This window comes from Mus musculus, chromosome 12, assembly GCF_000001635.26.
Source record: "Mus musculus strain C57BL/6J chromosome 12, GRCm38.p6 C57BL/6J".
Classification (NCBI taxonomy): Eukaryota; Metazoa; Chordata; class Mammalia; order Rodentia; family Muridae; genus Mus; species Mus musculus.
The window spans coordinates 25367837-25393706 of record NC_000078.6 but is presented as its reverse complement, the minus strand read 5'-3'; the positions used below and the strand labels follow the sequence as shown (position 1 = coordinate 25393706).

Here is a 25870-nt window from a genome sequence, read left to right as displayed (position 1 = left end):
GGCTCTTCAGGCCTGGCCGCAGCTCCCTTTGGTGCTCGTCATAGTTAATATTGGTTGACAGATTAACAGAAGCTAGAACCATCTAGGAGACAAACCTCTGGAAACGTCTGTAAAAGAGTTTCTAATTTAATTGAAATGGGGTGAGCCACCCTAAAAGTGTCCAGCTATTCGCCAGGCTGATGTCTCTGACTTACCAGAAAGGAGAAAGCCACATTCATCTCAGTTTGCTTCCTAATGGCAGATCCAATGTGGCTGAATGCCTCTAGTTCCAACTGTAATGACTTTCCTGCCATGGCAGACTGTAAGTTAACACTGTGAAAAATAAAAATGAAAAACAAAAACCTTCATTTCTTATTTTTCAGTGTGTTGTCACAGTGCTGAAAAAAGGTAACTAACACTAAGTTGTCCTTCCCTAGTTTACATATCCTGAGTACCACTGGGATCTGCTACATCATAGCATAGAGTCCAAACAGAACTATGGCATCCAAATGATGTCACTGCTTGATTGACACAAATAGCAGGCTCCCTGTGCCAATGGTGGGAAGGAACACTTTAATCTGTTCAGCCTCAGATTTCCTTGTGGCTGAAGCTGTCACAAATGTAGAACACCCTAGATTTTTCTCAATCCTTAACAGAGAGAAAGAGAGAGAGAGAGAGAGAGAGAGAGAGAGAGAGAGAGAGAGAGAGAGAGAGAGAGAGAGAGAATGAATATGATCAGACTTCTCACCACTACTTGCTTATCTGTTCCAACTGCATAGTATACTTATGTTCTAGACAACTGTGATATACAGTATAATGTCCAGACGGTCCCCATGACTACAGGTGGAAAACTACCAGAATCTATGAGAGTAAAAAGCTATTGGTAATCTCCTACACCTCAGAGACAATCAAATTTGTCTCTTTTAAAAACCAAAGGCAAATCACTTAGAAATGTGATCTCTCCTAATTGACAGCAAATTGTTAGGATTTTATTTGTTACATAGAGTCTATAAAAAAAAAACAATAGATGAGGTTTTTAAGATTAATTTATTAATACCCCGAACACTGACCCCCTCCCAGTCTCCCCAAGAGAGTCCCTCCCCCCCACACACACACCTCTGCTCCTTCTCCTCTGAGAGGGTGCCCCCCCCCGCCCTGGCTATCCCTCCACACTGTTGCATCAAGTCTTTGCAGGGTTTGGTGTATCCTCTCCTACTGTGGTCAGACAAGGTTGCTCTATGTGTCAGGGGCCTTAGTCCAACTGTGTATGCTCTTTGGTTGGTGGCTCAGTCTGTGAGAGCTGCCAAGGGACAAAGTTAGTTAACTCTGTTGGTCTTCCTGCGGTGATCCTATCCCCTTCAGGGCCTTCGATCCTTCCCCCAACTCTTCCATAAGAATCCTCTAATTCTGTTCAACATTTGGCTATGGTTATCTTCATCTGTTTCAGTCAGCTGCTGGGTAGAGCCTCGCAGAGGACAGTTATATTATAGGCTCCTGTCTGCAAGCACAACAAGGTATTATTAGTATTGTCAGAGATTTGTGCTTGCCCATGGGCTGCATCTCAAGTTGGGCTGGTTATTGGTTGACTATTCCTTTAGTCTCTGATCCATCTTTGTGCCTGCCTTGCTTTTAGACCGGACAAATTTGGGGGTCGAAAGTTTTGTGAGTGGTCTGGTGTCCTTATTCCTCCACTTGGGGTCCTGTCTGGCTATAGGAGGTGGCCTCCTCTAGTTTCATGTCCCAACTGTTTGACATCTTGGATAAAGTCACCTGCCTGACTCCTGAAAGCCTCCTGCATCCCAGGTCTCTGGGGCTTCCTAGAGATTCCTCCATCCCCCCAGTTCTCAGCAGCTAAGAATTTCCATTCATTCTCCTGGTCCTCTCTCCTGTCTCTCTCCACACCTGATCCTCACCCCTCATTCCCCTCCCAGTCCCCTCTCCCATATAGTTCCCTTCCCCGCTCTGCCCCTATGAAAGTTTTATTCCCCCTTCTAAGTGAGATTCAAGCATCCTCACTTGGGCCATCCCTCTTGTTTTGGGTGTGGGGGTCTGTGGGGTGTGTCATGGGTATCCTGTACTTTATGACTAATATCTACTTATCAGTGAATATATATCATGCATTTCCTTTTGGGTCTGGGTGACTTCACTCCAGATATTTTCTAGTTCTACCCATTTACCTACAAAATTCACAATGTCCTTGTTTTTAATAGCTGAATATTATTCTATTATGTAAATGAACCACATTTTTGTATCTATTCTTTGGTTAAGGGACGTCTAGGTTGTTCAGTTTCTGGCTGTGATGAATAAAGCTACTATGAACATAGTAGAGCATGTGTCCTTGTAGTATGGTGGAGTATCTTTTGGGTCTGTACCCAGGAGCCATATAGCTGGATCTTCAGGCAGAACTATTACCAATTTTCAGAGAAACTGCCAGATTGATTTACAGAGTAGTTGTACAAGTTTGCAATCCCACCAGCAATGGAGAAATATTCCCCTTTCTCCACATCCTCGTCAGCATGTGCTGTGGCTTGAATTACTGATCTTAGCCATTCTGATTGGTGTAAGGTAGAGTCTCAGAATCATTTTTGATTTGCATTTCCCTGATGACTAAGGATGTTGAACATGAAGTCCTGAGTCTCTGTTTAGCTCTGTACCCCATTTTTTATTGGTTTACTTAAGTCTAAGTTCTTGTGTTAATAATGGAGAAAGTAAGAGAATTTATGTGAACCTGAAACAAGGCCAGAGAATTATTGTTTGGTACAGATCAATTCAAAAGACTCTGACCCTCATTTTTTTTTCCCAGAGACCTTCAATAGCATTGTTTTAATTACTTTCATTGGGACAAGATACTCTGCAAGAAGCGGCTTTGAGAAGGAACAGTTTATTTGGGCCTCTAGTCCATTATGGTAGGCGAAGCATGACATCAGGAGTGACAGGCTACTGGTCATGTTGCATTCACAACCAGGAAGCAGAAAGAGAACAGGATGCAGAGTGGGGCTATAAAAGTTCAAGGCCCACCCCCAGGAATCCTTCCTCCAGGGAGTCTCTATCTCCTTACCTAAAAGTTCCATAATCTCCCTGCATGGCACCACCAGCTGGAGATGAAGTGTTAAAACCCAGAAGCCTGTGGGGAACGCTTCACATTCAGATCACCACAACCACAGACCTGCCAGCTACCATTTCCCCTTGTGCTAGTCATACAGTGAGTTTACATCCTGTCCCATCATGCAGCAGATTTATATCCTGTCCCATCATGCAGTGGGTTTACATCCTGTCCCATCATGCAGCAGGTTTACATCCTTTCCCACCATGCAGCAGGTTTATATTCTGTCCCATTATGCAGTGGGTTTATATCGTGTCCCATCATGCTCTTCCCTCCATTTCCCACTTTCAGTGGGTTATCAAAACCACTTTCATAGTCTCTTCTCCAGATACAGACTCTGTGCAGAAAGTGACAATATGTATGTGGCTCTTCAGGACCACCAGAGAGATTTATCTCTAAGGAAATAAGAAAAGCGGGGTGTGATAGAAGTTGAGTGACACCCATTGAGGACATCTGTCAGTCTTCAAGTGCTCTCTAGAGTGAATGCTCTCAAATCGTTGCCTCGATCCAGGTGAAGGGCTGAGCTTTATACAACTGCTACAGCCAGACCCTAAGCCAGGAGAGCCAAGGCCATGCAAGAACTTCTGCAGAAGGTGACAGACAAAATACAAGCAGGAGCCAGGGATTTGAACTCTGAAAAGAGAGTTGGGGAAACTACTCTAGTACTCACTACAAAAGAGGGCTTTTTCTTCCACCCTCTCTACAGAGACTGCACAGTTCAAGAGCCTGAAAGCAAGAATTTCAGAGGGGTCAAGTGAGACAGAAAATCTCCTAGCTTCAGTTTCCCCAGAAGGCATACCCTCTCTGGGTTCCTGACATCTCTGTTTTGTTCCATATCCATACCCTCTGCCACTACCCTGCCCATGTCTCAAGGGCTATGCTGGATTCTCACGTAGTCCTACACACAGTGCCTAGCCCGGGAGTATCCAATGAGTACTGAACAACTAAATAAAATCATTGGGTAAGTCATCCATTATGGTCATTTACACGGTCAGCTTGACCTCTGAGGCCAGCTGTCAACATCAGGCAGAGGCAAAATCCTCGAGGAAAACCTGACTCTTTTAAAGTAGAGAACCCTCTGTGCTTGAACCGCCCCAAGTGGCTCAGCAGAGTCCCAGTGAGCCAGCACCCAAGGGACCCACCCAAAGGTTGCTACATCTGACCTATCCAGAAACCAACTGGAACCCTGCTTCTGTGGCAAGTGACAGGAAACTAAGAAGACACACAGGCCTTGTCGAGGTTGGCAGGGAGGGTCCTGTTGAGTCCAGACCTCAGGTTTCTGTTCCTCCCTGCCCGAAGTCTCCCCTGTGAGTCAGGACTCACAGCAAATGCAAGAGGCAGATTATACACAGGGGCTGCTCTGCAAGGAAGCCAGGATCACATCTGTTCCCCTTTCTCCCCTGGCCCACGGTGAGGAAAGTACTGTTTCCTTCCTCTCGAGCCACTGGATCTTCCAGTGAGGAGCCAGGCCTGGCAAGGCAGGAGGACCCAGGGGATTAGTCACCTACCTGATCAGGTCACTGTGGTTGAAGCAATATATGAATTATAACCTCGTGTTGTCACATCCAAAAGGAAGCTGGCCTTTTCAGGAGCTTTGCCAGGAGCTCCTGGCCATGCCCAGGCTGTTTGTGTCCCCATGTCCACCTGAGCATGTCCACCTCACTGTGCCTCTCCAAGCCTGTGACTGAAAAGGATGGTGAAAGGCAGTGAGGGCTCAGAACTCTGCGCCACAAAGCTCAAACTAATGAACGAACTATGCACCAAGAAGATGGGAAGAGTAAAAAGGAGACTCGTATTTTAATTAAAATGAAATGCAAATTGTTATAAAGAATAATCATCAGGCTATTTAAAAAGCAATTTATAGGTTGCTATCAAAAGCCTCTAGCCCAAGGGACTTCATGCCCTACTAACAGGCTAGAAGAGGTCAGATGAAAAGAAATATTGATGTAGGGATGAACATGTCAGACAGAGACCTGCCCTAGAAGGCGTGTGCACACACACACACACACACACACACACACAAACACAAACACACATATACTAAATACCACACATATAACCACACACATACATATCTCATACATAAGCACACACACACACAAACATACATACCATACACATACAGATATACATATACATACACAAGGCTCAGAGTCCAGGAACACAGATCCACTGTGGCAAACCTGAGCATGACTAAAGGGCAAAGATCTTATTTCATGTTCCATGAGACAAGCAAACTCAGATAGGTTAGGATATGCATTTGGGAAAAGCAAAGACAGGCAGACAGACACAAGGACAAGTGGTTTTGTACATCAAAATCTTTACAGACCCTCACTTTGGAGCCCTGACTTGTTTACTTACTAATCGTGTCATTTAGATGAGGTTCTTCAACCCCTCAGAACCTCTGTCTGCATCTGCAGTGTCCTTGACAGAAGACCTTCCTGCCTCATGGCTTTGGGGAGAAGGCAAAAAGAAGTCATCCTCACACCCCAGGCTTGCTTCAGTGGCTTAGTCAGTTGCTCCAATTTCCTACATAATGAAGCTCGTGTTTAGCTGCGTCTGCCCTCCAGCGCTCCTCCTTCAGTGTCACCAGGCAGTCCCACATTCCTAAACCACAAAGCACAAGGGACATACCCTGCCTGGAGGCCAGGACCTAAGGTTCTGGCCTCTGGCCTGCCACAGAGTCACATTATGACGACTTTAAATGTCACTTGGAGGAGGGAGATGGGGCTGAATAGCACTGTTATATCTCCAGATCAAACCAGGCCACTTAATGAGCCTCCAGGTAGAGGACAGCCTAGAGTTGCTTTTCCTCTGCTGAGCTGCAGTCCTGGTGAGTTCACGCTGTGTCTGACTTTTAACAGAGCTTATATTTCACAGCTGAGAGTGAGGCTCAGTCAACATCATTGATACATGAAAAACGTTCATCTTCTTCAAGAGTTCTAGGAAGCCAAGCCACCAAACCAAAGTTCTGGAGGCCTTTCCTCTCTGCCTTGGGCCTCTGTTCTTTGTTTTGGGATCTATTAACCAGAATCAACTCATACAAAGGGGCTGTAGTAAATTATTATTAAAAATGCCAGCCCGGGGTATCTTTCCTACCTTACACATTTATGTTCCCTTATATTTTTAAATAGCCTTAGGCAGTACAATAGTTGGGCAGCTGCCTACCCTTGATGTTGTTAAAAATCTGCTTTCCTATCAATAATCCCAAGTTATTGCTTACTATTTACTATGTTCCATCTGGGCTGTACTTGACTCCAATTGGGTAGCCCTCTTAGGCCATGTTCTCATGGCCCCTAGCCCATGGCAGCTCTCCTTCTCCCTCTTGTGTGTTCTTCTTTTTCCATCCTCATGGTCCTCTCTCCAAGCCCTTGAAACTTCAACCCCACCTATGTGTCTGCTGCACAGCTATTAGCTGTTGGCATCTTTATTTACCAATCACAATTAACTGGGGTGGGGGGAAAGGGTCGGGTCACTCATTCCATGCAAAGTGTGGACTCTCTCATCTATGGGCACCAGTCTTGGGAATCCCAAATTAGCATTAGACTATAAGCAGCACTAGGTTTATATCACTATAAGAGGCCCCAAGTGTGGAGATTCCGTGGCTGAGAGGAACTACACTGGGCATTCCCATGAGCCAGGATTTAATAGAGTGAAGGACATTTTCTGGATGGTCCTATCATAGAAAATGAGAATAAACTTCAGAGAAAATGACTCAGAAAGGCCAAATGAACAACATCCAGTTAAAGCCATCTTCACACCATTCCCACTGTATAGACACATCCCCCAGAACTCCATCTGCAGTGAGATGAGGAACAATGGAGGGTGTCTCTGTTCACGGGCAGTATGAAAATTCAAATCTTTGCCACATGTGGTTCCTTTTTTTTTTTTTTAATTCTTCCCTTAGAATGTCCAGGACCTGCTACACACCAAGTGGGGAAGGATAGAGTAAGGCCAAGTTCCACAATCCACATCTTCCCTCGAGGTGTCCAGACCCTGGTGCACACAGGACAGAAAGAATGAAGCAAAGTCTAGAATGGGCAGGTCAGCAGGATTCCAGTTTGGCAGTGAATGGGGAAGGGGGGGTAGTCTCTGAAGATTTCATTGTTACAGATTTTAGATATTCACGCTCTTAAAAAATGGCTCTCTTAGGCAATTGTCATCAAAACAGCTTGTGCACATATACTTCATTGTGATGAATCAAGGGCTATGTGTGTGTGTGTGTGTATGTGTGTGTGTGTGTGTCCTGGAGAGTGGGGATGGGTTTTTCTTAGGGTAAAAGTTTCATTGGTTGAGGTTTAAGGTTCTAGGGATACTTCATTTGCATGGAGAGGTGTTCCAGGAGGTTGAACCTGTAATTTCATCAAGGATTACGTGACATTCCTCAGAAGAGTGGAGTTGGGCTTCCCAAATCAGGCAGAGAAGAGGAAGCCCTGTTAAGAAAAGGGCGTCCTCCATTTTGCATGGAGCTATCCAGAGGTGGTAGACTACAGCCTTAGTAGTGAGGTGCAATGCCACAAGCTGCCCATGTCTTTTGCTGTTTCATTTGCTTGAATTGGGGGAAATGATGTCACCTCTCCTCACTTTAGTTTCTTCATCCACGAAATGAGTCTCAGTGAAGAAACATCTCAGGTTTGGGCCAGTTTTGAAGTCCTGAGAAATTTTCACTGACCACTCATGTTTTCAGAAATTATCCAAAAAGTTCATAAGCATAGATGAGTGTGTGCCCAGCATGTGAAAGAGGACTCAGCCATGCCCTGGAGCCTGGCTTAGAGAGAAGATGGGCTCAACCCTTTTCAGCTCTAGAACACTCTAAAGATGGGGTCTTTGGAAGAGAAACAAAAAGAAGAGATCAGCAACTGGGGGTGCAGTGGAAATGGAAAACCTCCATGTGGGAATAAACCTGATCCTAAGCTTGTGAAGACCGGGCCACAGTTCCATCTCAGCCTCAGAAATAGAGATGATGATCAAGAAGATTTCTGGCTATGATCAGCTCCTCGTTCTGCTGGGGAGGCCAGGTGGGAACACAGAGCCAGGTTCCAAAGGTTCAGGTACCATGAGACTGTCCAAGCCAGTGGATAATGAGTTCAATGTTCTTCCTGGTGTTCTATGTATATTTCTGAACAGGAAGGAAGCTGGGTCTAGACTAAATTCAATTTTTATATGACTATAAAGGACTGCCAGGCAAACTCCAGTTTCATCAGCCTGTATCAGAAGCCACCAAGGTACCAGGTCACAGTCGGCTAGCTCCCTGTTCAGTCCCATTTACTGAAGTCACAAGCAAATGAACTCAGACTCAGAGTGTTCAGTGACTCATGTCAGAATGTAGATTTTCAATTTACACTTATGTGTAATCTAACTCCAGAAGAGTCCATAGGGCAAACTTCTCTGTGTTGAATGCTATTTGGGCATCCTAAAAGAAAAATTACAAGATGGAAGTGAGTCAGTAAGCACACCTACTCAAAATTTAAACATGGTCCACTCTAAGAAAATGGAATAGAAAGAGGGGGACACTAAAAACTTTCTGAGGCATACAATTTTTAAAGTTATATATTGATCAAGAATTATCCATAAGCTGGTCACCTATCTCTCAGACTGTGGTTGTATAAATATTACCTTCTCAGCCACATTATGGTGTTGTCAGCTGTCTGTACTATGGGTGCCTATGTATCCCTATCAGGGTAGTCATGAAGCCATGAACACCAAGTGTCAGGTTAACGTGGAGCCTTCTCCATCAGACCCCTGTGCGCTTGCTCTGCCAGGCTCTTCAGGTCCTACTGGAATAGCCCCACATAGATGATACACGTGTGTGGACAATCACAACTGTTAAATTCCACTAACAGCTGCTGCTCAGAGGTTCCTGGACACTGTAGTAACAAGAACATTAGCTGAAAAACGGGTCAGTGAGCTCCAGCTGTGCCAGTCTTGGGTTGCTTTACCTCTGAGTCTTCTTTTGACTTTGCCTCCTGGGTTTCTTTCCCTACAATGCTGAGTATGGACCAAGTGTAAGAGCCTCACTTAGCCTCATGCCAGACTTCAGAAGAGACTCCTCACACAGGGAATGAAGCAATGGACAAGTCTTCAGGTTTCCCTAAGAGGGATCTGAAGTCTGTGCAGGAGACTATACACATGCTAATTTCTCTTTCAAATGTCTAAGGACTACACTGGGAACTTGTACTTAGGCCTACTTTGTTCCAAAAGACTATTGGTACTAAAGCATTCTAGAAAATGAAATGGCATCCAGAGGCAGAAGCCTTGAGAGGACATTGCCACAGTGGGAACGACAAAGAGGAATGTGGGATGGTAATGAAGGCCTTCCTTAGAGGTTGCTTTCCCTCTCTGCCTCTGCCTCTCTATCTCTCTGTCTCTCTCTCTTTCTCTCCCCCTCCCTCCCTCCCTCTCTTCCTCCCTCCCTCTCTATGTTTTTCTCCCTATCTCCCTCCCTCTCCCTCACCTGCATTCTCTCTTTTCTAGAGGAGCATCTTCCTTGGCCCCTCCCCCTCACACCCACCAGGCCTGGCTCTTCTGAATGCCTCACCTTGGCTCTAGCTCTTATCTCACTGTGCAGATTTCCATCTGTTTGGAATGAAGGGTCTCTGAAGCTGAGCATGAATCTAATTGGTGTCTAAAGTTCAGTACAGTTCACAGCTGCTTCATACTAAAAGCTTAATGAGAAGCTAGGCATGGTGATGCACACCCATAACCCAGTTCTTAGGAGGCTGGGGATGTCTGGCAAGTATAGTGAGACTCTAAGTCAAAACCAATGTTTGCTGAATGAATGAGTGAATGAATGAATGAATGAATGAATGAATGAATGAATGAATGAATGAATGAATGAATGAGTGAATGAGTAAATGAGTGAATGAATGAATGAATGAATGAATGAATGAATGAATGAATGAATGAGTGGGTGAGTGAATGAGTAAATGAGTGAATGAATGGATGAATAAATGATGAGTCATCTACCAAACCTGAAGAAGTAGAGATGATTCAGAAAAGCACTCATCTGCTAGGCGCCTGCTAAGGGCCAACTCTGCTGCTAGATGGAGAGTCTTGGACTTCACAGAATAGGAGGACAGGAAATGGCCAAGCTTCACCCCTCTGAAAAGGCCCACCGCCTCACTTCCAAGTGCTTGTTTAATCTCATACATCCCTAGTCCAAGTCTCTTCTCTGTTCTCTATGTATATGGCAGAACAAGAAAACAGAGCGAATGCTGCTGTGGGCCCGCCTGGCCACTGAGGGCTGTTGCTAGGTTTCAGTCAGTAAAAATATCAGATTCCCCTCGAGAAAAGGTGGAGAAGCCCACAGAGCCTGATAACTTAGGAGAAGCAGGAATGTTCCCTAAGGTGAGGACTGGACAGAGCCAGACCAGCTCGCACAGCTGTGATCTCACACATAAGCCATGCAGAAGGGACAGGAACAGAACAGCTGTACACGTGGACAAAAGGTAGAAGAAAATCCCCACCACAGCAGCCTGCTGGATAGAGGGGCTGACACACGACTGGATGTGCCCCAGGGTGGTGCCAGGGACGTCTTTCCTGAGTGACCTTGTCTTCTAGGTGTTAAGTCAGGTTTACACAGTGAAGAACAATCTAGTGTGGCTCCTAAGTCCCCCTGAAGTCCCTCCATCACTCTAAGGTGCAGGAGCACAAGCGGCTTGTGCATTTCATTTTCTCAGCAGACATGGATTTTCAAAATGAACTTCCTGAGCGCGGGCTCTCACTGCCATTAGCACTGAGACATCAGGCCAATTCTTTAGCATTCCTGTACCTCAGCTCGCCATCTGAAACTGGGATAAGGCCAGTACTTCCCCAAGAGAGTTTCCCTTGGTGTTAGATGAGGTAAGACATACAAAGGGCACAGAATAGTCTCTGGCCATCAGGCAGTACTGTGTGTATCATGCTCACTAGTTATATGTTAATATAGGTCACAGGGAAAGATTATATGACCCAGTTAGCAGCCATCCAGTAGACAAAGGGAGAGAACACTTCCTTGTGTAAACCCAGTGGTAGCCAGCATGCAGTAGTGGCAGGTACATGTACAGGTGTGGCTGCACTCACACTGGGTATTTATATTGAAGTGGTGACAGTCATTTGCAAGTATTAGATAGCTTACCTGCCGAGCTTCAATAAGTGAAAACTGACAAGCCAACGTACCTGTGTTTGGGAAGCATATAAGACACCGGTCTCACTCTCAGACCCTCCAGCCAGTTCCTTAGTATGACTTGGAGATATAACTCAACATCTCTGGGCATCTGCTTCCTCTTGCAAAATATCAGGGCTTTCCAACAGAAAGGACTCAGAGAAGGACATGACATGTCCCAGTTCAATGACGCATGTCGAGCTATGCTGAGTTGCTTCCTGGGGTCTCAGAACATCCTTGAGAGTTGGTCAGATAGGCTTTGTGGCTCATCTATTCAGATGAGGTAAGGATCAGAAGTCATTGGCCCAAGCTTCCAGGGTATAGCAGAATTAGTGATTAAGTTTAGGTCTCTTGGCCCTTGGAGCCTAGAAGACTCACCACAGCAAGTCCGAGTGAGTGAGCTTAAAGAAGGGAAAGGGGATTACTAAGTTATACAACTAAACAAGCAAGGAAGGGAATCTTTCTAGCCCTCTCTGCCAGGATGTTAGGCACTTGGCCTCTATGATTGACAGCGAGCAGAATGGTATAGGGGTGGAGATTTTTATGATGCTCAGCCTTGTCTGGGTGGGTGGGGGGTTGTGGATAGGAGGAAGTTGCACTCTGGTGGCTTTGTGTAATAATTTTCCAAGGCTAACAGGATGTTTCTCTCTTCAAACAAATCTGATGTCCTTGTGCCCCATGGCCCTTGGAGCAGATCAGTTACAAAGACAACTTTGCCAAGACGGTCAGGCACATGCCTCCCCTTTGCAATCGACCTTTGGAAGCCTTTGATGTGCTGGCCACTGTCTCCCTCCCAGGGGCCCGTTTTTCTGGGCTCAGTTATCAAGTCCATTTTGAAGCAGTATCTTTTGAAAGAGGTTTCTTTGAAAAATAGTCATTTCAAAGAATATTTTCAGTCAACATTTCGACAAACAGCTGTACGAACATTGAAGTGTCTTCTCACTCCAGCCATCGGGCTGTCTGCCCCTGATAGCTAGAAGCAATCCAGGATTATCACAATCTCCAAAGTCTTGCCTAAGCACGGAGGGACAGTGTAGGGCTGGCGAGAGCACAGCCATCCCTATCTGCCCATTCTCTTGTTCCTTCACTACAGAAAGACACACTGAGCTCCATGCTGTACTCCATCCTAGAGAGGAATGAGACAAGTCCTGCCTCGGAGAGGCTTGCAAAATGCAAGGAAGAACAACACGATCAACACCCTTAAGACAAGCAGTTTCTAAAAAGGATGTTCAGAATATATTTGGAGACTCCAACAGAGAGATGGGTCGTCAGTGGAGCTGGAGAAAGATTCCAAGATGGAGACTTGAAGGATCAATGGGTCTCTTCTGTCCTGTATCTCTAGAAGGTGGCAGCCAGAGGTGTGCCAAAAAGAAAACACTACCTTGATGCCCTTCATGTTACATTCCCACTTACTACAGAAACTTCAGACTACTGATAAACACCGAAGAGACCTGGCTGAGGAGAGACAGCTGGTAGCATGTCACTACAAATATGAGGGACACAGGACCTTCAGGACAAAAGACAAAAGTAATACAATTATTGGGAAGCAATGGATTTGATGACGGTATCTGTTGCTTCTAGAATCCAAACTCTGTGCAAGTTTTCCAGTTGACTTTAAAACTGTGATGTTGATCACTAAGCTGCTCCCCCAGAGTTCTCAGAGGCCACTGTCTCCTCATGTGCCAGCTTCCTCGCTGGGATTCCATCACTTGTTCCCACTGTGCCAGTTCAAAATGCCACCCACCCCTTACTGAAATCACCCCCCATTCTTCTATCTAGGTTCCCTGTTATGAAAGTAAAGGCCTCTGCTTCCACTCTGCCCGAGTTCCAATCCCTTCTCTGCAGTATAGTAGTGGTTACCTTGAGCAAATCCTTATATGATCCTTCCATTTTCAGGCCTTCTGGGCTATGTGTGGACGCTCTGTCTCTTCAGCTAAGTCCTTGCCACCCATCTTCCTACACACACAACCTTCCTAGGATACCTTCGGGCTCTTTTGGCCCAGGCACCTTTGTTTTGGGGGATTTACCAACTCCACCCTCCTTCAAATACACTTAGACCTGGCTTAGGGAGATTTTCCCAGCCACCAAGAAAAGAGACTCCCTTTTTTGTGTCCCCCCTCCCCATCAGATCCTACACATGAGACTTGGAATCTACAATAAGATTATGGCTACCTGGCCTGGCAGCTTCACACTGATCATAAGGCATGATTCAGACTGCATGAGGATGACCCTGGCTCTGTCACCTGCTAGCTGTGTGTCCTAGAACCAACTGTGCCTCTGTTCTCTGTGAAGGACAGAGCGGTAGAATTAACCCGCATGTGGTTATGAGACCTTGGTCAACTTCACATGCAATGAGTGCTTAGACGGTCTCAGGCTCAGAGCAACTATGAAATAACTGAGTTGATACCAGTTCTAAGCCCTTGCTTGCTCTTATATGGACAGGGCTATCTGTTATAGCAAGTATGTCTGCTTGCTCCTGTCTACAAAAGTGTAACAGGTACTGGGCATGCAGTAATGGCTAAGTATCCCTTCTGGAGTAAGATATCCAAAGGCTAAATAGATTTGTAGAAGGCAAGCTGCCAGGCCCTTATTGCTGATGGTGTACTGATGAGGTAGCTAATTAGAGAAGGCCTTGACCAGCAGGGCCCAGGGCTCAAGGCGATGGGAGCAGGTATTCAGGAGCTATCACAGCAGCAAGAAACATCCCAGAGGGTGCAGAGGACTAGCTTTCTGTAACACACATCTCCAGTCCATTACCCTGTATTGGTCAGCTCAGACTACTGTAACAAAAATGCTACCTGCTGGACAGTTTAAGGTCTTAGGATTTCATTATCATGGCTCTAGAAGTAGAAAGCTCAGAATCTAAATTGAATGAGGTGAGTTTTGGGTGATAGCACCCCTACTGGCTTGTAGAGGGTCACCTGCTTGTCCTCAAACAGCCTTGCTTTGGTAAGTGGGTATAGGGAGAGAGCCCTAGTACCTTTTCTGAAGACGCAACCCCTTCTGATTAAAGCTCCATTCAAGGGCCTCAGTTAACCATAATCTATTCTTTACACCTCCAATACAGCCTACAAGGGGGATTAGGGCTTTACCATAGGAACTCAGAGGGGAACACAAGCATTTAGTTTGTGGCACCTCCTTGTTCTAGGCGCTCTGGCTCTTCATACAGGAAGAGCAGTCCTGCCCTTACCACTGCTCCTTGGCACAGAGAGCGGAACAGGGAAAGCAGTTTCTCAGCATGCCAGCTCAGCCTTCTGCTCCCAGCCTGGCTGCTAATGGCCACTTTGGTGTGTCCACCACGTCCGTCCACCGCCTGAGAATTTGCTTCTACACTGGGGACCTTATTAGCTGCTAACGGCTGAGCAGAGGAAGCGTGCTGAGGCCTTGTAGGAGCTGGCCTTTCCGCTCGAGTCTCCTCTCTGGGGTTTGTTTGGGCCACTGCACACTCTGAATTTTCTACCCAGCTTCATTTCTGTCAAGTAATTATTTACAAATTAGATTCCCAGGGAATACATGAGCCGAAAATGCAAGCACAATATATGTAAATAATAACAAAGGGGTTTCCAGTGAACTATCTTCCAAATGCCCACTGACATTAGGGAACTCCCAGACCAGCCCCAGTAGCATCCCTCCACCTCAGGGCATGCAACCAGCTCCAGGTCACTCTGCCTCCAGGGCAGACTTAGGGGGTAGGGGAGGGAAGATCATGGGGGGAACTCACACTATAAAAATGGCTCTCAGATGCTCACTAAACCCAAAGGCTGATGAAGCAAGGTGTTTTTCAAAGTGTCTTCTCAAATCAAAATCCTTGTACGCTCAAAGAAAGTGGAGTTTACCTGTAGTTTTGTTAAAGCTATAGCAACTACTTGATTTAGAATATCTCTTTTCTGTAGGAAAGGCCTCATCTTTGGACATCAGCAGCAAGATGTCACCAAATGGTCACCTTTCTTTCTTCCTCTGAAGGACTTTGGGATCTGTGCCCAGCTGAGAGATTACACTTGCCAGCCTCTCTCCCTAGAGGACTGCCCCATGGCCCTGTAGCCATGGAGGTGCAAGACGACTCGGCTCGTATGCAGCTCACAGGAGGTAGCAAAAGGGCTTCCAGGAAAGACAGGCAATACAAGCACACAAGAGGAGAACTAAACTCTTTCCCTCTTCCCCTTTCTTGCTCTCTGCAATTGGAGTGATGTCAGAGCACCCACTCATACTTTGACCAGGAGCTGACTTTATGACTTAGGCTAGGATACTGGGGTTGCACCACCAGAGGAGAGTGTAGTAACTGTGGAGTGCCCCACCCATACCGATATGAGCCATGCCAGCAGCAAACACGCCTCATTTCCAATCTTCCAGTGCTCGCTCACAGTCTCTAAGGCTAGCATGCACTTGGGGTCCAGACTTTACTTACAGGCAGCACTTTGCTAGTCCCTATCATCCACTCACTAATTATTTGTAACAAAAGCTTCCAAGAGGTAACTCTGTGGTACAACATTCCCAATATAGTTTATATTGTATCATCAGCCTTGCTGTCATTAAATTCGGAAGGTTCAGGTCCTGAGCAGGGCTCGGCCTGCTAGAATTTATGAGTGTCAAAGTCAGGAGTGTGGGTTTGGGCTTTCCTTTTTTTTTTTTTAAAGACTAGGTATTCTAAAGAGATGTGACTGCAAACGTATACAAACATGTGTGCATTTGTATATATGAGTGTGTGTCCGTGTGCATACAAGCATATGAACATATGCAAGTGTGGATGCAGTCTGTGTAGTGTATGCTGTGTGGGTGTATGCATATGCTCATATGTGAGCACATGTGCCTTGTGTATACATGTTTTCATATATACATGTGTATGCTTGCATCCATGAGCTTTTCTGGATGCCAGGATGATGAAGAAGAATAGACAGTTCGGAGAACATGTGTAAAGCTCTGGAGACAAGTGAAACTAAATTAACAGGTCTTATCCAAAGCCCACAGTTCTTAACATTCACATCTCAGGCACTAACTTGTCTGCATTTGAGGGCTGTTAAAAACTCTCACTACCAAGTGTGTGTGTGTCTCTGTGTGTGTGTGTGTGTGTGTGTGTGTGTGTGTGTATGTGTATGGAGAGGGAGAGTATAATGGCTCAAGTCCATATAATTTTATTATTTCCAATAAAAGCAAAACAAATTTTAAGTGTATAACTAAATGTGATTGGGTTTTTATGTTTCTGTAAGACACAGCACAAAATTAGACTCCCGATCCCCTAACTTAACTTTCTACCACGGCTCCAGTTTCAGCGTGAGATGGAAGACGGAATCATCATGGTCTGTCAAGTCTATTCAGGACGGGACAGTCCTCTCGGGGGAAGGAATGCCACTCTTTATGTTACTCTGACGTTTCTTATACACTCATCTCACACAGTCATAGATGATAGTTATACTGTTTGGAACGAAATAAGAGCCAGTGTTCTGTGCCTAGAAAGCCCACTGACATGTGGACATAGCACAAACCTGGCAGTCAGAGATCTCACGTGCTTTTCACTTGAACTTCACTTTTTCAGGAGTGTGTTAGTGGCCTCTGCTTGGGAGTCTGGGTCCTGGATCCTTTTGTCAAAAAAAAAAAAAAGAAAAAGACAAAAAAAATGACAATAATTAAACCAGGCAGCAGCTGCCCCTAGCAATGTGACAACCTCTCTGCTCCCTGGAATTTGCTGGAATCACCCTGCTTGTGCTCATCCTGTTCAAATTAGCTGCTCCCTCCCCGTGTCGCAGCGATCTGGGCGAGTTCCCATCTATTAGCTGAATTATTCAGATGTTTCCCCACAATGGCACAGCAGTCACATAACTGGCTTCTAAATCATCAGTGAATTGCATTATTGACAATCTGAGCAGATTAATTAAGAAATCTGTCGCAGTGACACGATGAGAGCTGGCTCCTTTTCAAGGCAGATCCACGCTGTCTTCAAGACAGGCACACCTGATGAGATTCCAGAAGAGAGAGGAGAACGAGTGACCACAACACTCTGGCTGGGGACATTTCCTACTGGGTTTGGCAGGGAGGGCTGAGGCAGAAAGTCCCCCACCCACACCCAGGCTGCTGCCTCGCTGAGTGGGCTCAAACTGAGAGTTGTGCACGGTGTTCTTTGCACAGGGAAGTCTCTTAGCATGCGCTTTACTTTCTGGACATGTGGCAGTGACATCCCAAGACTGCCTTAACCCTGTTGTAAGAGGCCGCTTGCCCTCTGGGCTCTCAAATGCCTGTTTGTTTTGAGGGTCTTCCAGAGAGCAAAGCTAGCCCACAACAAACCTTGGTGGTGCCCAGCAAAGAGAAAGTAATTTCTATATTCATCTGTGTTTTTTTTCTCTCACATAATGAAAGTTTTATTGGTTTTTCCAGAGTCTTGCAACCAAACCCAACATAAACACTAATGAGTAAGTAAATAAACGTTAAAATCAGAATTGCATTCTGTTCAGGCTGATTTAACTAACTTAATTTGAGAAATGGCTTGATAGTCTGCTAGACTGGTCAGCAATAATTTTTGCAGACTGACAGAGGATCCTGCATGTATTCCAAGATCTAAAAATCTTAAAAAGAAGTTGTACTCAATCCTTGTGGGACCTGGTGGCCTTGGGCCTGTCACCCAACAACATAAACAGCAGCAAAGAGTAAAGACAGGAAGGGTTAGAGAGGTCAGGTACATTTTGAGGACTTGCACAGCCCCCAGTGACACTGGCAGCTGGCTCACTGGCTAAGCATGGGCTTTAGGCTCGGGCTAAGGCACCCCAAGAACATAGTGAAGCAGAGCTCCCAAGTAGGGTCATCAGGGAGGCAGAGCGGGTCAGCCAAAGCAAGGGCAGCGGGAAAGAGATGTTCTAGAAGCATCCTTTGGGATGGGGAAGGACCACAGGAAAGGAGGCAGCACAGCAATGCCCGTGTGCCTAGAAGCAGCAAATGTCTATACTAGGCCATGTCAGTGGAACCAGAGGAGAGGGATGGTTGCAGTGGTAGTTCTAGCAATGTAACAGGGCGATGAGGGACACTGACTGAACCTATCTGTGGGTCTGGCATTGCTCTAGATACTCTGCGTGTGTTCATCTGCCCAACGTGCCCATTACTACATGTAGCTGATGGAAGTGAGGCTCACGGGGCTTGGGCTCTCTGATTGGACTTCAAGAGCCTCCAGGGACATATGTCATCCCTGCACAGCCTGAGATGACCATCACACAGATCCACCGCCTAGTGAGAGCTGTGCTTCTGATCATCTGAAGATGACATATAGAAGCTCCTCACAGTAGTAGTCACAAGCAAAGCCACTTTATCTCCCCCACCTGCATACATGACTGGGAACAGAAAAGAAACCAACCTCAGGAGCATCCTTACTCTGTAGAGGCCTCATGCACCACTACTGCTTTCTGGGGCATTCTGGAGACCCCTGTAGTTCCAGTGACACAGATATCATTTGGCAGACACACCCAGGGCTCGGGAGCTCATCTCATGTGTAGCCCTGAGCTTCAGGCAACCTTCCCCACTGCTCTAACTGCAGTCAGAGCAGCATCTCAGGCTAATTTGCCACGCTGGACCTGTCCCTGTGCTGGTGTTGGATGAAATAGCTCAGAAATGTCTTTTCAGGATTAATATTTGATAATCACCTCCCTCCCCCAAATACACACATGCATGCTCAGGCATACACACACGCACATGCACACGCACACACAAACACACAAACCCTGTATTCTGCTGAAAACATTCCAGGCAAGAAAGATGATTTACCGGTGATGATTTGATTTCTCCTGGATGCTTAGATTCTATAATGCTGCCCCTTCTAACTGTTCAGATCCCCAAGTCCTGATCAGATTGTGTGACAGGACACACCCACCCCCTCACCCAGATTTGGTTGCTAAAATGTTTTCTCTCTAACAAATTGGAAGAATTTTTGGAAATGAGAAAGGGGTGCTACTAAAAATCTCACAACCTATATGCAGAAAAATAATATAAGACCAGGGAACGGAAAGAAGACCCTCTTGGATAGTGAGATGTTCTGAGTAAGGTACCCAAGACAGAGGACCCCTAAGGCCTCCCAGGAGTGGGGAAGAGAGCAGAGCTCATCACACAGGAAGCCTGATTTCCATAAGCCCTCCCAAGTATGCACACAGCCTTAAGGCTTTCTGTGGAGGTGACTGGGTCATTTCTTAAGGTACTGGGTTACCATTAGCTATCCATGAAGATTCTCTCAACCAACACGGGTGATGGTCCCATGTCATTCAAAATGAGCTTACCACTATGATGCACAAATTGGGTATGAATATGATTCTGCACACTTTAGAGTGAAGAGTAAATCCTAAGGAATTCATCCGCAATTAGAAGAAAACATGTCCTCCTCCCTAGAGATTTCTGTCTGCTGTCTCATCTAACCCGTTCACAACTCAGAGACAAGCTTTGGTCAGCTAAATCTATAAATGTGAGAACTAGGGTTCTGTAAGCCTACATGTGGCCTTTGTCTGAAGAACCTGCTTTTGGCTTTTTGTCCATCTCACAGAGCAACCTCAGCAGTACCTCTAGATGACTACCCCTCTCTCAGGACACCTTTAACAAAGGAGTCTTAGATGCCCCCTCCTCAGAACTACTAACTTAGAGTCTCCAAGAGATTCATGGGATGAAAGTTTATAGAATGTGGCTTTAAAAGAGCTCCGGCACACAAGTGAGCAGGGCGAGTAAGCCAAGGCTCCAGGCATCCCCACTGACTTCAAAACGGGATGGCTTCACAGCCCTCCTGGTTCATTGCTTTGTCCTTATTAACATGCTGTAGTTAGCTTCCCAGAGATCTTTCTTGGTATAACATAGCCACCACCACCTCGGTCTGTGGTTGAATGGGGGCCAATTATAGCAGTATTGCCCAGAAATATATGACTTTATTTTCATATACAAGTTGAGACATGAAGGTATCTTTGCATATCTAAACTTGTCAAAGACCAGATCGTTTTTCTGCAATGAACCCCAGAGAGAAACTTCATCCTAATGAATGTTCATGTAGACAGTCTCCATTGCAGTACGTAGGCGTTTGGATTTAGAGTCCATGGAGAGTACTAACTCTCAGGTCATATAACCTTGGTACCCCATACATGGTTTATGAGTTGTATCTATAAGATAGCTACAACTGTGCTAACATACTCTATAAACTAGCTGCCTGGTGACACTGTAGTCACATTGGTTGTGTGGGTATATTCTATGTTGTTCACACAATGACAGAACTGCCTAATGATGCATTTCTCAGAATGTCTACCCATCACTAGGTGACACACGTCCATCTGTGGGGCACACAGACAAATACAGAGGAAAGACAAGGCGATGCTGAAAGTTGATTGTCAGCTTGATTGAATGCAGAGACTCTTGAATTCATAGAGTACATTTTGGACATGTCTGTGAGGTCATTTACAAGGTCACTGATGAGGAGGACAGCAACCAAAAGGAAAAGATACCACCACCACCACCATCACCACCACCACCACCCTTGATGTGACCAGCACCACTCAATAAGTCAGGAACTGAGGAAAATCAAAAGTAAGGGGATGAAGGAGGTGATCACAGGGAAAGCCCACTCTTCCCAGATGGTTGTGTCTGTGGCTGACTCCATCTCCTACAGACCTCAGACATCAACTTCTATAGGCTTTCCACGAAGGCTCTACCCAGCAACTCTCTGGGAACAACCCACAGGGGCTGCATCATTAGCTGGTCTGGTTATGTAACTTACAATGTCTTGGCCTGAGCAGTTTCTAGGTTCTTTAGTTCTCCAGTGTGTCAAAGCCACTGTGGGACTACCTGTCCCCATCATGTAATAATGTGTATGTGGTTCTTTTCCTCTAGCCAACCCTGACTAAAACAATTGGTATGTAACTTATAATGACTGAATTCCAAAAATAGGGGAGTCATTTCTTTCTTATTGCCTTTTTTTTTCAGCTTTTCTATAGCTACCATTTGCTGATTTGATAAACACAAATGTAGTCATTTGAATAAAGTGATCATCAACACAAATGGCTAACAAGAAGCCATAGCTTTTAGAAACCTAATGGTGGAAAAGCCATGGCATGTGGAAAGCATGGCTCAGCTCCACTTCCCCAGTGCTGGGATTAGAAGACACTATCCCACCTGGCTTTTTATATAGGTTCTAGGACTTTAGGGATCAAACTCAGATATTCATGATTGTATTATAGTTTGAGTGAGAATGGCTCCTATGGATATGAATACATATATATATGATATATATATATATATCATCTTTGGTCCCAGTTGTTGGAACTCTTTGGAAAAGACTAGGAAGTATGCCCTTGTTGAAGGAGGGGTGTCACTGGAGTGGGCTTTGAGGTTTCAAAATCCCAATGCCTCTCTCTCTCTCTCTCTCTCTCTCTCTCTCTCTCTCTCTCTCTCTCTCTCTCTCTCCCTCTCTCTCTCTCTCTCTCTCTCCTCTCTGCTACCCCCAATGCCTTGTGCCTGTAGATCAGATATAAGCACTCATCTATGTCTTTGTTTTAGAATATTTTCATTCTTATTTATGTTATAAATACAATATTTTCTACTTCCCTTCCCTCCCTCTGAATCCTCTTGATCTTTTTTCAAATTCATGGCCTCTTTTTTTATTAACTATTATTACATGCATATATATATATATATATATATATATATATTCCTAAATATAACTTGATCAGTCTGTATAATTTCTCCAGTGCCATGCCTGCCTACCTGCTTCCATGCTTCCCACCACGACAGTCAAAGACTCACCCTCTGGAACTGTAAACAAACCCCCAGTTGAATGCTTTCTTTTATGAATTGCCTTGGTCATAGTATCTCTTCACAGCAGAAGAAAAGTAACTTAAGACATGTAGCAAACATTTCACGAACTGAGCTATCTTCTTAGCCCCCTCTGTTCCTATTTAATATAAAGTGATAGACTCTTTACTCAGACCCGGAGATCCTTCAACAGGAACACTGTGTGCTAAAAAGCCTATAGACCTTGGGAACTTGTCTTTGGTCTTTATCATCTCCATCTATCCAAATGAAACACATTTTCCCTCACCAAGCTTCATCTGTTCAGAAAAGCTAAAACATAACCATGTCAAATTATAACAAGTCTTTATATTAATTATTATTACTACATAAAGCTGCTGTGTAAAATGCTTTCTAACCCCACACTACAAATTATAGCAAAACATTGTGCAGAGCCTCTTAATTTACAATAAAAAAAAATGTGCGGTTCCAGACATGAAGTCTTCCCACTTCTGTTGATTCTATAACTGAAAAACAAGAGCTTCATTATTAAGTGGTATTGATGAGCCCCAGAGTGGTCATGTTTGTCAATTTCATTAACCTTTCAAATTAGGTATTCAGAATGTGTTAATGACAGTATAACAGTCCATTACATTATTCAATGTAATTTCATGGATATTATGTATAGCTGGTAACATTAGATCTCTTGTCTTTACAGCTGTTAGAAAACATTATGTTTTCCAAGACCATCAGGGATGTGTGAATACCAAACTGCTAAATCCACAACTCAAATAATGGCCCCTGCCCAGCTCTGAATCCAGATCAGGGAATGACTACAACCCCTGACAACAGGGTTTTGTTCCCTTTAGGGTGCTAGAAAGCAGTAGAGAATCAAGAAAGAGCTTGAGAATCCATTTCACTAAATCCCCTTCAGACTAGCACTGAAATTAATTACTGCTTAGCAAATATCCATAACCTATCCCCTTGGAACAGAGCACATATGCTTTCAGTGACTGTGGGATTGGACACGAGCTCATCCTAGCCAATGAGATGCAAGGAGACAATGGGGATGAGTGTTATAACTGTGCTCTCGTAGTTGCTTTGTCCTTCTGTGCTCCTAAGGCTCCTCATTATAATAGTGACCCTCCTCCTCTTCAGTGTAGGCTCTAGCACAAGACCTTTGAAGCAAGTTCAAGTCCCACCCAGGCCTGGATTCAAGCCCACTCACACCTACTAGAAATAGCATAACTTCAGTTCCAGACCCATCACTGAGAAGCATAAATATTTATCACAAGCACTGAGAATTCCAAACTGCTTGTTACACAGTATTAACAGAGCAATACAGACTGTTACAATGGTAGAATTAACTAACTATTCTAGCTGATCACTGCTTCCCTGTAAAGTAACAAAACCTTCTAAGGTTTGATTTCTGGATACTAAAATTTTGCCCCTTTCATTAAAATCATGGTATTGACACCAAATGGTCATGTGTATATCTCTTAATGTTTTGTGTATATTCCAATTTTTTTATAATTCATTTGACAAGTCAGTCACTCATTCACATAAATACAATGCAGTTCTTTCCAGGTTCCAGACATTATGCTGATCAAGGAAGAAAAAATGGTTTATACAATAGAAAAAGGGTACTTAATACCAAGGATTTACAGCCTATAAAATAATTGTAACACCTGCTTTAAGCAGGAAAACTAAAGAAAATATCTAATAAAAAATGTGGGAAAAAGAAAAGAAAAGAAAAGAAAAAGCTGGAAAACTAAACTCAGACTATGCTGGCTGAAGTACTAGAGTTATTAGCAACATTGAGAAATTTGATTTTACCCAGAATCTTTTTTAGTTAACATGTAGCCCAACTATTAAAAGATCCATAAGTCAAAGTGCGTGGCTTCACTTCTACTTAAAGGAAAACAGAAACTTGTCTGTGTCAGGATTTGGAATTACATCTTCTGACCTTAGCACGAGTACAAAATCCCTTGTCTCATCTTTTACCAAACAGAAAGTATAAAGGTTTCCTTTTCTGTTTCTTCTAATTTTGTTTATAATCTTCCAATGTATGTATGAATTGATGCTAATTCCTCCATTTTGGCAATTTTGTAATATCAGATTTAATATGAAGGCATTTAGGCACTGGTGAGATGGTTTAGTCAGTTAAACTAAAGTTAAGGACTGGAAGGATGATGAGGGAAAGTCCACTCTTGCTCCCTGAAAGTCACAGCCATGTGCAGAAGTCAGGCCAAGCAGAAGGGTCGGGTTACTTCACAAGTCTGAGAGTCTGGATGGAGCAATCTGTCCAAGAGAACCAAAGTTTCTAGAGCACTTCAAATTTCAGATTCCAGAGTAGCTAGTGTGACCAGGCTCTTGACATTGTAGGGACAGTCAGTTAACATCCTACAGCTGTTAGGCCATGGGGGTGATCTCTACCTGATCTTCTGCAGGAACCATTGGATTCCCCCAACAACCCCAGCCTCCTTCCATTCTCAAGACAGATTAGCATATAGGGCTGTGTGAGCTAGGTCCTCCCACCCTGCTATGTGACACAGGTCACTCCTAGGAAAGAGAGCTGTGGGTTACAGATGGGCAGGTGCTGGTGCACGGCCTGCTCTGCCCCCATTGTACACATGGCTGAGGATGAGACCTTGAATATGCAAGAACAGTTCCAGCCCAGCTCCTCCACCTCAGTCTACTCACCTATGAAATAGAAAAATGTCCAGTTCAGCCCTATACTAATCTGTCTCGAGAACTGAAGGAGGCTGGGGTTAGTGGAGGAGTCCAACAGCCCTGCAGAAGATCAGGAAGAGCCCATACCCATGGTCTCAAAGTCTGTCCCCTGCTTCTCACTTGAGGGAAACAGACCAGGCCATTGAAGGCTCTTCTTGCTCTATTCAAAAGGGACACTCCTTAAGACCATTCAGTGATACCAGCAAAGAAAGGGAGAGAGAGCGAGAGAGAGGAGAAGAAGAAGAAGAAGAAGAAGAAGAAGAAGAAGAAGAAGAAGAAGAAGAAGAAGAAGAAGAAGAAGAAGAAGAAGAAGAAGAAGAAGAAGAAGAAGAAGAGGAGGAGGAGGAGGAGGAGGAGGAGGAGGAGGAGGAGGAGGAGGAGGAGGAGGAGGAGGAGGGAGGAGGAGGGAGGAGGGGGGAGGAGGAGAGGAGAGGAGAGGAGAGGAGAGGAGAGGAGAGGTTTCTCCGAACAGCACATCCCCTTATGGATTAAGGCATGTCTGCCCCAGCCTGCACACCAGCTCTGTGAAGCAAGTAAAACAGTTAATAGGGCAGGACACACACCTTCCCAAGAACTCTAAATCCATTTAGACCAGGTCTCCAGAATTACTGGCACAGATGTCACCAAACCATGGCCTGGGTCTGCTTCTTGGGATAACCTACCTTCAAGAAGGATCCCCAGTGGCATCTAGGGACAGAAGCTAGGATGTCCACACTAAGGTTCAAGCCCTGGAAATCAGACCCAGGGAAGGATGAGAAGTAGTTCAGCACTAGATACCCTATTCCCCTGCCTCATACCCTCAATGTCACATGCTGGCAGGATTCTTCAAGGAGTCTAAACCATGGACCATCAAGGCCAACAGAGGAAGAAAGCTGCCACTTCAATCAACATTTTATAAGTACACTATGTCATTTTTAACTATTAAGAGAAGGTAACTACTTCAAGGGTCCCTTATGAATCTTTCCCTGGGGACCTGCAGTGTGCAGGGACATGTCCTCAAAGACTGTAGACCCTAGTTGACTCTCATGCCATTCTGAAGGAGGAAGTCACCACAGGTGCCAACTCTCCCAGGCTTTGAACATTTTCTTTCTCCTGTTTTGTATTTATATAACACATTTACCCCATCCTGATAATGTAGAATAGGCTTCCAGAAGGCTGGTTTCACAGTAGATCCTACCTGTCAT

General features: G+C 44.9%; 1 long non-coding RNA gene across 1 annotated transcript in view; it reads right to left on the bottom strand.

Moving 5' to 3' along the window:
- The window catches only part of Gm36723, a 115967-nt gene that overhangs the window by 78161 nt on the left and 11936 nt on the right, over positions 1 to 25870 (bottom strand). Inside the window, exons 2-5 of the long non-coding RNA XR_001780577.2 lie at positions 11240 to 16798; positions 5444 to 8495; positions 4591 to 4766; positions 195 to 312 (exon numbers count right to left, since the gene is read on the bottom strand). This is a non-coding gene — a long non-coding RNA (predicted gene, 36723). The remainder of the gene's footprint in view (positions 1 to 194; positions 313 to 4590; positions 4767 to 5443; positions 8496 to 11239; positions 16799 to 25870) is intronic.